At 37.5% G+C, this 12,864-nt stretch overlaps 1 protein-coding gene across 17 annotated transcripts in view; it reads left to right on the forward strand.

Moving 5' to 3' along the window:
* The window catches only part of Dmd (dystrophin), a 2,465,896-nt gene that overhangs the window by 2,385,839 nt on the left and 67,193 nt on the right, over window positions 1–12,864 (forward strand). The gene's annotated exons all lie outside the window — the stretch shown is intronic.

The following is a 12,864-nucleotide window of genomic DNA, read 5'->3' on the forward strand; positions in this document are numbered from 1 at the left end:
ACATACATACATACATACGGGATTTATTTGAATGGTTTACAGGCTGTATTCAGCATTGGCAGTCTATCAAGGAAAGGTCAAGAATACAGTAGTTGTTCAGTCCACAAGGCCGGCTGTCTCAGCTCCTCTTCAGTATACTTTGGAATCCTGAAGCAGTAGGCTCTAATGCCAGTGAAGTAATACCTCAGTACCAGGATAGAGGAACGTTGCAACAAGAGTGACGGCAAGCAGGCAAAAAACAAAAGCTTTCTTCTTCCATGATTTTTTATGTCTTTTTAAATGTGGAGTGCCACCAGAAAGTGTGGCGGGGATTTAGAGTGAGTTTTCTCACATCAACTGGTCCAATTAAGAAAATCCTTGCCACGTTTGCCCATCTGCTTAGGTTTTAGTTGATTCCAGATATAGTCAAGTTGATAGCAAAAAGAACCATAAAAGTCCCTCAGCATTTTTCATTATTTGTATTTTTCTAGTTTTCTTTCATAAGATTGACATTTTTTAATTAGTACAGAACAGTTTGCTTCTTTAAAAAAGAAGTGTTGCTTACTTTTATTTCATGTGTATGGGTGTTTTGTATGCTTGCATGTCTATGACCACATACATGCAATACTATGAGGGAAGGCATCAGATTCTCCAGATCTGGTGTTATAGATGGCTGTGAGCCAGCATGTGGTGCTGAAAACCAAACTTGGGTCCTGTAGAAGAGCAGCCAGTGCTCTGAACTGCTGAGCTACCTCTCCAGCTCCCAGACCACATTTCTTGCAGATATTCATGTTCTAGGTTTCTCTTCATCATCATGATTAGACTTCCAGGTGTTTTTGTTTGCTTTCTTATTTTGTTTTCGTGGGTTTTTTCTTTGTTTTATTTGGGGGGGGGGTTGTTTTGTTGTTGGTGGTGGGTTTTTTTCCTTTTCTTTTCTTTTTCTTTTTATTTTTTTGTTGGTTTGGGTTTTTATGTTTTTTGTTTTGGCCAGAAGATTGTAGAGTTACTGTGTACCTCCCACTGTACCACAGCAGGAAAAACTCTGTTTGAACTCTTCTTACAGATAACGCTAATCATATTGAGGTGGTATTGGCACATATTTTGACTGTCAAAGTTACTTCTTTCTCTTTGTCATTAGAAAGTAATTTTGTGGTATTTTGAGATGCTATGGCTATCCTTAACAATTTTTGGAGTTAGCATCTATGATGATCCTTGTATAATCCAATGATTCTAGTAGTGGTAACATAAGATGATTTTCTAATTCTAACATTCATTGTGAGTGCACTACTTTGTTTTCTTATATGAAGAAAAACTTTCATCTCACTGCCTCTATATTTTCTTGAGAATTAATGTGCATGTACAAATGCTGTTCCTCATATTTGAGCTATTTTGAGATATTATTTTTACCATAGCGTTATTTTAAGTGGCAATGCATAGAAACAATCCTTTCTCCTTGTAGGGGTGTAAATATTTCCAATTTAACAGAGTCTTTTGTGGAAAGCATAGTTGATACAGAGAAACCATATTACTGAAATGATGTGCTAATAATCAGGTTTGGGAAAGTCATAGGCATTTCTGTTCCACCCTCTCCACCACCCATTTTCTTCTTCAATGTATATGTTGACACATACCTATCAGTCTGTGCAGCTCATATATGCCATAGCATCTAATATTATGAAGAACATGTATTGTCAAAAACAAAAAGAAATAAGAAGGTGATCAGAACATATGTAAATATGTATTCATCACAGTTTTTTGGAGAACTCACTTGCATACCAAATTAGGATCAATATGCTTTTCAATAGATCAACAGAGAATCTAATATAAAATTAACTATGTCTGCGTTCCATTAAGAAGGGCTTTTGTAGCTATAGCAGCTTAGGATTTTCAAATTAAGGAATCAAAGGATTCAAAAGAATTTTGGAGACTAACCTTCATGTTTCCAAAGGACATTACTTTTGTTCTCCCTATTTAATACTACTTTAAGAATCCATATTTTTATTATTAAAATAAGAGATAATCTTGAGCTATGTCTTTAACCTCTTTGGGGCTTTAATATCTGTAACATAAAGTTAAAACAGATTATCTTAAAAGTTACTTATTCTCAAATTTCTTTGATTATGTGCTTAGTGTGATAAAGGCAGAAAGGAAAATAGGTTACTGTACTTCAGAGCTTGGCCATCTAGCAATGTCTTACCTGATCTGGATAATAATTCTTGTAAGAAAGCTGTAGGGCAAAGGAAACAGTCTTGTACATAGAATGTGCCCTTTTACATGAAAACAGACTGTTCTCTGAACAGAAATAGCACATACTAAGAGCAAAACATGAAAAAAACCATCGTGTAGGACCTCAGATAAATGATCCCTTGTGTCCCTACACGAGTTTTCTCAGCAACTCAAAGGCAAAACACAAGTGGCTGTGTCCAGGAGGGTGAATCTGTCACTTTCTTTGTGTTTTATTTGCTACATGCAGGTTTTGTGTAGTTTTTTTAAAATCACTCATTTGATTTTCATGAAAATTGGGATAGATTGGAAGAAGAGTCATTAATATTCTTTACAACATGTGCTTGTTCTGCCTTTTATGTTTAGTGCTGGTGTAGACTCCTCTCTTCTGTAAAATATTCCACTGATGCCCTTGGTAGATTTAGAGGTTGCTGAAGAAATTGCAATAACAGCTCAGGGAGCAGTCAGAACTGCTTGTCCTATACTGTCTGACCCTGACTAGCCACTCTGCGGTTTGATATTCTTGTGTACAGAAGGTTTGATTCAATTTTGTAAAGCCTTCTCAATAGTAGGGCTTTGAAAAATCAGGACCATAAAAGTTGAGCTGTTGGCTGTTCATGTCATTGTCTGTTCACAGCGGCAGCAATGTTGAAATGATTATTTGGATTTATGAAAAGAACATCTTCCTAGTGAAAATAGCAAATGAAGTAGCCAGGAAAGACAGGCTTATAAAAATATATAGTTTGTCCCCAGTGTTTTCTCTAAATGTATACTTTTCTTTTTAATAAGAATTCTATCCACATATATGCATGTATCTGCAAAAGCACACATACACACATAACTGTAACAGCTCATCTGTCTTATCTGACTTAGGATAATTATTTTCCATGATTAAATTAATTTCTACTCTTCCCACCCCACCCCAAATTCATGACATAGAAATCCTGTTTGAGAAGCAAATCGGTGTCTACAGTTTCAGCATGTTTCCTTGCAAAAATTGTGTTTGGAGGCATTTTTTGTCAGTCTTTTTCATTCTCTCTATGCACAGTATGTGAGCCAACAGAGTATTTCTCTCCCAGGCAACAGCTGAACAGACCCATCACAGCCCCGTAGTTTCAGTCTTGCAGAAGTTAGCTGCCTACCTGCTAGGGACCCTGTATGGCTTTCAGGAAAGTCTGCTGTTTGGTTATTACTGATGAACCATGTTGTTTTCCTTGTTCTGACAAGTGAATCATGACCATCAACCTTGGTGCTTATGATACTTGGGTCAAAATACTTCTAATTTTTTTTTCGTGGAAGGCAGGCCTTTGTATCATGAGATGTTTCGAGGATCTTGGCTTCTGTCTACTAGATGCTAGAAGAACCTCTTCCCACTCTCATGTACTAACCAAAAGTCTGCAAAAGCCTTGTCACATGTCGTCTGAACTATATTATCACCCTTGGTTGAGAGTCACTGAGCTAGAGGCTGGCTTACTCACCTGTGATGGTTTTTCTGAAACTCTCCATGTGAAATTTGTATATTCTTAATGTTTTAAGTTAAATCATTCTAAGCACATCTGTCTACAAATTCTACAGATAATCTATACCCTTTCATGTGAGCTACCATCACAGATAATTTGGCAGAGAGACATTTGTCTGTTTGGTACTTTGAGTAGGATTTCATGTAGCCCAGGCTGGGTCATTATATAGCTGATGATGACCTTGAACTGTTGATTCTCTTGCCCCCCCCCCGAAATTCTGTTACTAAAGTTTATACCCAGTTGACATTTTTGTTTTTGTTTTTGTTTTTCGAGACACAAGATTTCTCTGTGTGTTGTCATGGCTGTTCCATAACTCAATCCATAGACCAGGCTGGCCTTGATCTCACAGAGATCCACCCGCCTCTGCCTCCCAAGTGCTGGGAGTAAAGGTGTGCCTCACTACTCCTGGCTCCCCAGCTGACATTTATGCTAACCTATTGATAAGGAAACTTTGGACTGTTTGAGAACAGACATATATTGTTTTTTCCTGCTTAGATAAACTTTGTACCTTGAGTATTTTGTGCTTTGGGATAACTGAGCCACTCTTTTTTCTGTTATTGGTTTCATTATAAATTCATTCTGTTCTTTCAAACCTTTCTTTTTAAACATTAAGACACATTGAAAGTTAATTCCTACCAGCAATTAAATTTGCAAAATATTATATAGAAGGCCTCAAACACAGTTCCAGCCTTTAAATAACTTCCAATTTAGGAAAGAAACAATGGATGGATAGACAAGTCTTGATTCCAGGTTTGTAGTTCTTTGTTTTTATATGAGAATAACTAGGTATGGACTCTCATATTTTACCTTCTCAATATAGATTATTTTGTTTTGTTAAGTATTGATAAGGTTTTCATAATCAGAGTAGAAATGCTGGTTATCATTCCTTAAAAGTAAGATTTGGTAGCTGAGATTATGGCTTGCTGAGAAATCTTCCAGTTGCAGTTGTTCTGTAATTATGAAATGATGCTGTTACCCTGAGAGAAAATCAGGTTGATCTCCCAGTAACCAGTTGGTCCTTTGATAACTTAACAAGTCATGAACTCCAAACTTGCCAATTAACACTCTTACATTTCTTATGTTAGTAATTAAATCCTTTGGTTAAAGACTCCAGATATAAGAACTTTTCTTCAGTTTTTGCACTTACTTAAATTTGTGTAAAAAGTTACATTTGTATATAAGCACCCTCCACTATGCTGTGACAGAATGGCAATAATGACACCCAATTGTTTCTCTTAGCTCTCATGTTAAAAAACCTTTTCTTTTCATTTTCTTTCTTTCCTTTGCTGGAAGACAGGGTCTCATGTATTCCAGGTTAGCCTCCTTGAATTCAGCATGTAGCTAAAGATGAGCCTGCCTTCTGATTGATCACCCTGCTTCCACTTCCTAAATGTTGGGATTACAAATGTGTACCACTGCATCCAGCTTTCTGTGATGCTATGGACTGAACCAAAGCTTCATGTACACTATATAAGCCCTTACCAACCAAGGTATATTCTTAAATTTGCCCTCATTCTTCCTGGACAGATCTTATAGATGAGGACAAGTAGATAAGAATAATCAAGATACTTCCAAACCCTGCTTATCTCAATTGAAGGAACTAGGATACCTTTGTTTTTATGCATATGCTATGAATGCATATGATTGAGGGAAAAAGATATTAAAACAAAAGTAAAAACAAAATAATACCATTCACCAAAGAAAAGCCAAGACATAAAATGCTTTTGTGTAGTTGACTTGAAAGCAGCACTTAAATTAAGGTTAATAAAAATGTTTGAGGTTTGATGTATGTAAGGAATACTTAAGAATTACTTCAATCCATAGAATTTTCTTCTTAAGAATACATCCTTATCAATTTAGCATTGTTCCCATTCATACATCTCTCTCTCTCTCTCTCTCTCACTCTCCCTTTCTTTATGTGTGTGTGTGCATACATATGCATATGTGTATATATATATATTTATATGTGATATATATATTTATATGTGATACACACACACACACATACACACACACACACACACGTTTCCCTAGAATGATCAAAATGCAATTTCAGTTGTGTTTTAACTCTAGCTCTCTTAGATCTTTATAGAAGTTAGCCTGGTTTTTAATTCTTTCTTCTTTGTTGCCAGAAAAAGCAGAGGGAATATACCATGGGGATACAGAGTAGTTTTGTTGTAAAAATGAAAGATGGAAACAGAATAAGAACGTGAAACCCCATATCTTGTCTTCAGTGCTGTCATTTGGCATTGGCGAGTTTTAAAAGAGGCAAAAATGATTGCTTTTGTGCCTTAAGAGTTTGGAAGAAAGTTGAGAATTTCTAAACTTTAAGCACCAGAGAATCTATAGTATTTTGAAAGAGAACAGTCTATGGCTTCCCTTGGTAATTCACACTAATGCTTTAACAGCTTTCAGCATCAGGAAATTCTTCTGTGTGAGTTACAGCCTAAATTCTTCATGCTGCTTAAGCCTGTTTCTTCTTGTTCAGTCCCCAATGGAGGGATAGAACAGCTGGTCACAAGCCCCTATGCGAGAACCATTCACATAATTGAAAACTGTTATTACATTGCCCTTCCAGCCACTCTTTCTTGCTTGTTTTCCTTTCTCCCTCTGTTTTCATGGCTAAATAATCCCATTTCCCTAAGTTTTTCTTAGGTTTTTTGAACCCCTTAATTATTGTTGTACCTTTATGTCAAGTCTCCTCTAGGTTCTGGGTTAGTGGTAGCCACCAGAATTAGGCAATGTTTTGTTTTCTTTTTAACTTAATATTTTTATTAATTCATTGAGAATTTCATACAATGTATTTTGATTCCAGTCACCCCTTCCTCAAATTCCCAGAACTATCACACATCTCTCTACCAGCTCCCAACTTATTTTCCCTTTTTTTTTTTTTTTTTTGTAACTCTAATTGGCCTTGAACTCACTGTGTAGACCAGGTTGTCCTCTGCTTCCCTATTGCTGGAATGGAAAATAATCATAGCCACATCCAGCCTCCTAAAAAAAAATCACCTGCCAGGTCCATTTGGTGCTGCCCTTGGCTGTAGCGCCATCCATTGGAGCATGGTTTACTTATTAGAAGTCAAATCCTTAAAAAAATGATTGCTTCCCTTGGAAGGCACCAACTTGTTTTAATAGAATTTTTTTGTGTGTGCAATAATATATTTTGGTCACTGTTTTCCTTCCTTCTTCTCCTGATTCTCCCCATCCACCCAACTCTACCTTCTTTCTCTCTCTCTTTAGAAAACAAAAAAGCAAATTAAAAACAGAATAATATAAAACAAAGAAAAATCACAAGAGAAACAATACGCAAACAAAACAATATCAGGCAAAAATGTTAAAAAATACTATTGAGTTTCTTTTATGTTGTCCATCTACTGCTCGGCATGGGTAGCCTCAAGTGTAGTTTGTATACCCAAAGAAACTTCATTGGAGAAAATTAATTTTTTGTAAGCAACTGACAATTGTAAATAGCTTTTGGTTAGGGATGGGGACTTGAGTTCATATGTGTGCCAGTCCTGTTATGTCTGGAAGGTGCCTTGTATCCCCACTAACTCATACAGTATATCCACTTCTTTACAAAGTTCCCTGAGCTCCAAGGAGAGAGACGTGATGGAGACATCCCATTTTGTTCCAGGCTTTCTCACTGTTTCCACGTTATGCACTTGTGTGTCTCTGTAGTTGTTTCTGTCTACCTCAGGAGGAAGCTCCTCTAATGATGCTGAACGAGTCACTTACCTATGAGTATGGCAGAGTGTCATTAAGAGTCATTTTAGTACTAAGGTTCTTTAGCATAACAGTAGTATTTGATTTTCCCCTAGGTCCATGGCCTGTCTAGTCTCAGGATTTGGTCACCCAGGCAGTTTTCAGGCATGTGTTTCTTTAATGGACTGGGCCTTAAATCCAATCAGATAGTGGCTGCTTACTCCCACAAGTTTGTGCCACTATTGCACACATACATCTTGTCTGCAGGTCACCATTGTAGATCGAAGGGTTGTAGCTGGATTTATGTTTGTTTCTCCTTTGGTGGTGTACAGAGTACCTTCTAGTACCATGAACATCAGTGAGAAGCAATAAAGACTCTAAGTAGACATTAGCTTGACTTTTCTGTGTTCAGTGAGTTATGTAAGGTGTTGTCTTCAGCAACAGGCAGTTACCATCAGTTTGCGAAGAGCAACCAATAGCCTTGGCAAAAGTATGAGTTGTTTGGGGGTATCCATGGCATCCCTTTGACCAGCAACTCAGTTAGATGTAACCCATTTCTGGCACTGGGGGTTTCATTTGGTGGTAAAAGATGTTGTTTTTGAGCTTTAATTCCTCCATTACCTGGTGTTTCCATTTAGATTTCTTTCATATAAGTATATATTTTAAGAAGCTTCTACAGTAGTAGGTTTCAAAATGACCACTCAAGTGTCCCCTAGTGTGAGTTGTCCCTCTAACACTCCCTCTTTCCCCGCTCTTCCCTATCCCTCATCGTTTAAACCTCCCACTTCAGTCTCATCCTTATCTCTCCATAATTATGTATTCTATTTCCCCTTCTTTGAAATATCCTTCCCTACCCACTAGTCCCATACTCTGTACCTAACCTCTGTGCTTATACAGATTGTAGCATACCTATTGAAGTCTTAAAAGGTAACATCCATATGTAAGAGAGTACGTTCAATATTTGTCTTTTTGAGTGTGGGTAATCTCACTCTGGATGATGGGGTTTTTTTTTGTTTCATTCATTTACTTTTGAATTTCATATTTTTTAAGTAGATAAATAATATCCAATTGGGTCAATGTTTCCTAGTTTCATTATCCATCCATCTGATTATGGACATCTGGCTTTTATGAGTAGAGCAGCAATGACATAGAAGTGCAAGTAACTCTAGGAGGATGTAGAATCCTTTGGGTAAATGCCAAGAGTATCTATAGTTGGATCTTGAGGAAAGGCTATTCTTAGCTTCCTGAGGATCCACTATACTGATTGATTTCCATAGTAGAAGCCACCAACTTTTAATAAGTCCTTGGTTAGGGGTGTGGGCTAGAAGCCCCTTCCCTTTTGTAGACATTATTTTCTGTGAAGGGATTAAACTATGAGGGTAATGAGATTATTTCCTCTCCGTGCAGCTTCTATACTATTAGTCTGTGCTTCTTACTGATAATTGTATATTATAGTCATGGTGTTTCCTTCTTTTATGCATTTATTTTAGTTTTCTCTGTTTTTTATGTATATGATGCATGCATGCATACACGTATCAGCAGGTGCATGCACTCCTTTACATGTGGAGGCCACAAGAGGGCGTTAGATATCCTGCTGTATTACTTTCTGACATATTCCACTGAGCTAGGGTCTCTCACTTAACCTGGAGCTAGGCTGGTTACCTTCAAGCCCCAGTGATTTCCCTTGTCTCCAATTCTTTATAGCACCAGACATACAGGCACATGTGGCCATGGCCTTCTTTTTATATGGATGCTGAGGATTTGAACTCTAATAGTCATGCTTATGCAGCAAGGTCTCCTATCCGCCAGACATCTCTCCATCCTTCATTCCTTCATTCATTCACTCATTTATTCATTTATTAATTTTTTATAGTGCTGGAGATGGAACCCAGGGCTCCATACATGCTAAGTATGAGCCCTACCACTTAGCAGTTGGCCTCCTGTATTTCCTCATGCCTGTGCTTGTTGCTGACTCATGCTCAGATTGTTTTCTTGTTCTGGTTTTTGGAATGAAGAGATACTTTATATTATTATTTATACTTTGTATTAAATCTAAATTCATACCCTGTGACACATCTATTAATCTATCCTTTAAACATAAGTCAGAATAAATGTATTGGCTCTAATTAAACATGAGTAAATTCATACCATAAATAATGATGAATTAATAATGCTTTTCAACTTACTGCTCTTCTATAATGGTTTGTCTTCTGGTTAGAAAGAGTTATTTTGCTGAAGTTGGTTTCTAGACCAGTGGAGCAAGAGATTGTTATAGAACATACTGTAGCTGAGCACTTGGCGGTTCTTTTGCCAGAGTCTCTCATTATGTCCTTTGTGTGACAGAGAAATGTGTGCAGCAGAGACTAGATGATATTACTGAGAAGAATCATAATCCATCAACCAGAGAGGACAGAATCACAGGTTATGTTAAATTTGTAGGCTTTTGCAATGTGTCCTAATGCTTCTTCTTGGTCTATCCAACGCTTTTAGCACTAATCTATCTCTGTCTCTGTCTTTCTTTCTCTCTTTGGCTCTCACTCTCCCTTCCCACCCTGCCCCTCTTTTGTGATATGGTCTCTCTCTCTACATAGCCTTGGTTTTCCTAGACTTTACTGTGTAGACTAGGCTGGCTTTAAACTCACAGTGATGTACTTACTTCTACCTTTTTTTCTTTTCTTTTTGATTTTTTTTAAGACAGAATTTTTCTTTGTAGTCTTGGCTGTCCTGGACTTGTTTTGTAGACCAGGCTGGCCTCGAACTCACTGAGACTCATCTGCATCTGCATCTGCATCTGACTCCACAAGTGCTGGGATTATAGGTGTATACTACCATGCTGACTTTCAGCTTTAATATGCTAAAATGTGCCAAGAATTTTAAGAGACAGGTATAATGTACAATTACACTGATTAATTCTTAATTACTTTGACCTTTTCTTTCTTTCTTTCTTTCTTTCTTTCTTTCTTTCTTTCTTCCTTTCTTTCTTCCTTCCTTCTCTCTGTGTAGCCTTGCTGTCCTAAACTCACTTTATAGACCAGACTGACCTTGAACTCAGAGATCTACCTCCCTCTGCCTCCCAGAATGCTGGGGTTACAGGGGTGCACCACCATGCTCAGCTTACTTGAACCTTTTCATAAAACATTTTGTTGAATGTACTGGGAAACACTGACCCAGAGAGCTGAGTTGAGCATAAATTGTAGTTCAGATCAAATAAAAGTGATCCATTACCCCTCCAGAACAATGGAGTTATCATTCCCAGTAGAGCATATTTAGAAAATTGTTTTTTTGAAGGACACTGGGGAACTAAGATGTGCCACGTGAAGAAGAAATACAAGGAACAGGGCTGAAGAAGAAGGGTTGAGCACAGCAGTTCTGATAATATTGAAAGGGCTGTGTAAAGGTAATATGTATGAAGCCTTGGGTTTGATCAAGGCTTCCAATTGGATGGATGACACTGGGAATGATAAACTCAGCAAATATGCTCCTTGCCATGTGCCAAACACTGACACAGACGCTTTCAGTATAGGTACTCAAATAATCTTAAAACAGCCCTGTGAAGCACAGAATGCTAAAAATTTCCATTTCATAACAGGAAGTTTAAGGGATAAAGATAACAATATTTCCCAAGGTTACATGGGCAGTGAGTAGCAAAGCTGGGGTTTGGATTCTACAGATATGATTTTAGAACTGTCCCACCCTTTGCTTGCTGCTGTGATTTCAGCTCAGCATGTTGGAACATTTTGAACTGGGGTCCATTGCACAGATGTTCAAGATCACCCTTTAAGAATTTTTGCTTTCTCACCTGGGTGATACTTAGACAGTGGCTGTACGAATACACAGGCACTGGGTAAGAGTTTGGACTCCATGTTGCCAGTCTAAAAAAATGAATTGACTAGTCTGATCTCTTTCATCTTTATATTCAATTACTTTTTAAAAATTCCACAGTTTGTCTGTGATGAGTGTCATGTAGAGAAAAGAGATTGATTGGTAGATATTTTTGGCCAGTGGTTTAAATTGATACCAGTTTGTAACAAAGAAATCTAAGGTTAAATAGCTCATTATTTTGGTGTTAAATCTGTCATTAGGAGTAAGTAAAGATGAGAGTACTCCAAGATTGGTCAGAGTTACAAGGTAACTGAGGCCTAAGTTCAAATCTATTGATTCTGTCGAGATGCAGTTACATCCTTTATTAGCAAAGTGCGTGGTAAAAAGGTCAGGATGGGATGGCAGTTCACTTACTAGTTGTGTTTTACTAAGATCCCATGTCTTAAATTCAATTCAAATCGTCTTAAAGTAAGTAGTGCCCCTTTTTTTTTGGCAAAACCAAATGAGGAAGTCCTCTGCAGAGAAGGTGCTTTCATTCTGTGGCTCAAAATATGTACAAAAATAATGTATAGGGTCTTACGTAGGAAAAACTGTTAGGCAGCTAAACACATAAAAAAAATCAACATGAAAATTAGAAAAATTATTTTTTAAAACAGTGAGATAAAACAAAAATTATCACATTGAAGTTGGACAGGACAAACCAATAGAAGGAAAAGAGCCCATGAGAAGACACAAGAATCAGAGATCCACTTGTTCACACACTCAGGAATTCCATAGAAACACTAAGTTGGAAGCCATATGCAGAGGGCCTGGCTCAGATCCACGCTGGGCCTGTGCATGCTGCTTCAGTCGGGCAGCTAATTTTCTTAAATGATTTTTCTGCTGTTTGAAAAGTAAGACAACAATGAAAACATCTCCAGGGAACTACATATAAGCTTTGTAACTGACTTTAAAACTGACTAAATAGTGTGTCTAGATATTTAGAAATATGATGAGCAATGCTAAAGTTCAAGTTCAGTGATACTAACTGACTTGACATTTTCGAGGTGTTCAGTCCTGTTTCCAGTACTGAACCAGTAGTTAAATTTTTAAAATATTTTTAAAATTTTAATCTTAAATTTTAAAACTTTAGGGGCTGGTGGTGGCTCAGCAGTTAAGAACACATGCTGCTCTTGTGGAGTAAGTAGGTTCCATTCACAGCACCAGAGTGGTGGCTCACAACTATCCGCACATCCAGTTCCAAGAGATCCAGATCATGTTCAGAGAGTCTTCTCCATGTGTGGGGTGCATATGCATATACCTGTGCACGCACGCGCGCACGCACACACACACACACACTAAAGAAATACATATAAAAAGATTTAAAATTTGTATACCAAACTAGATGCAACTGAGGAAATAGATGAGTATTCTACCCAGATAATAGGGCAGAAGATATTATTAGGCATGGATCTCCACAAATAAAGGATTACAAAGGGGGAGATGCCAGGGAAGACTTGATCAGTACAATGGAGAATGTGGACATCTAACACGTACTCTGTAACATAACTAAGCAAAATAGAGAAGGAATGCAGAAGAGGTGTTATTTGTTGAACCCATGACTGAGAAGATTCTAGAG

This window comes from Acomys russatus, chromosome X, assembly GCF_903995435.1.
Source record: "Acomys russatus chromosome X, mAcoRus1.1, whole genome shotgun sequence".
NCBI lineage: Eukaryota > Metazoa > Chordata > Mammalia > Rodentia > Muridae > Acomys > Acomys russatus.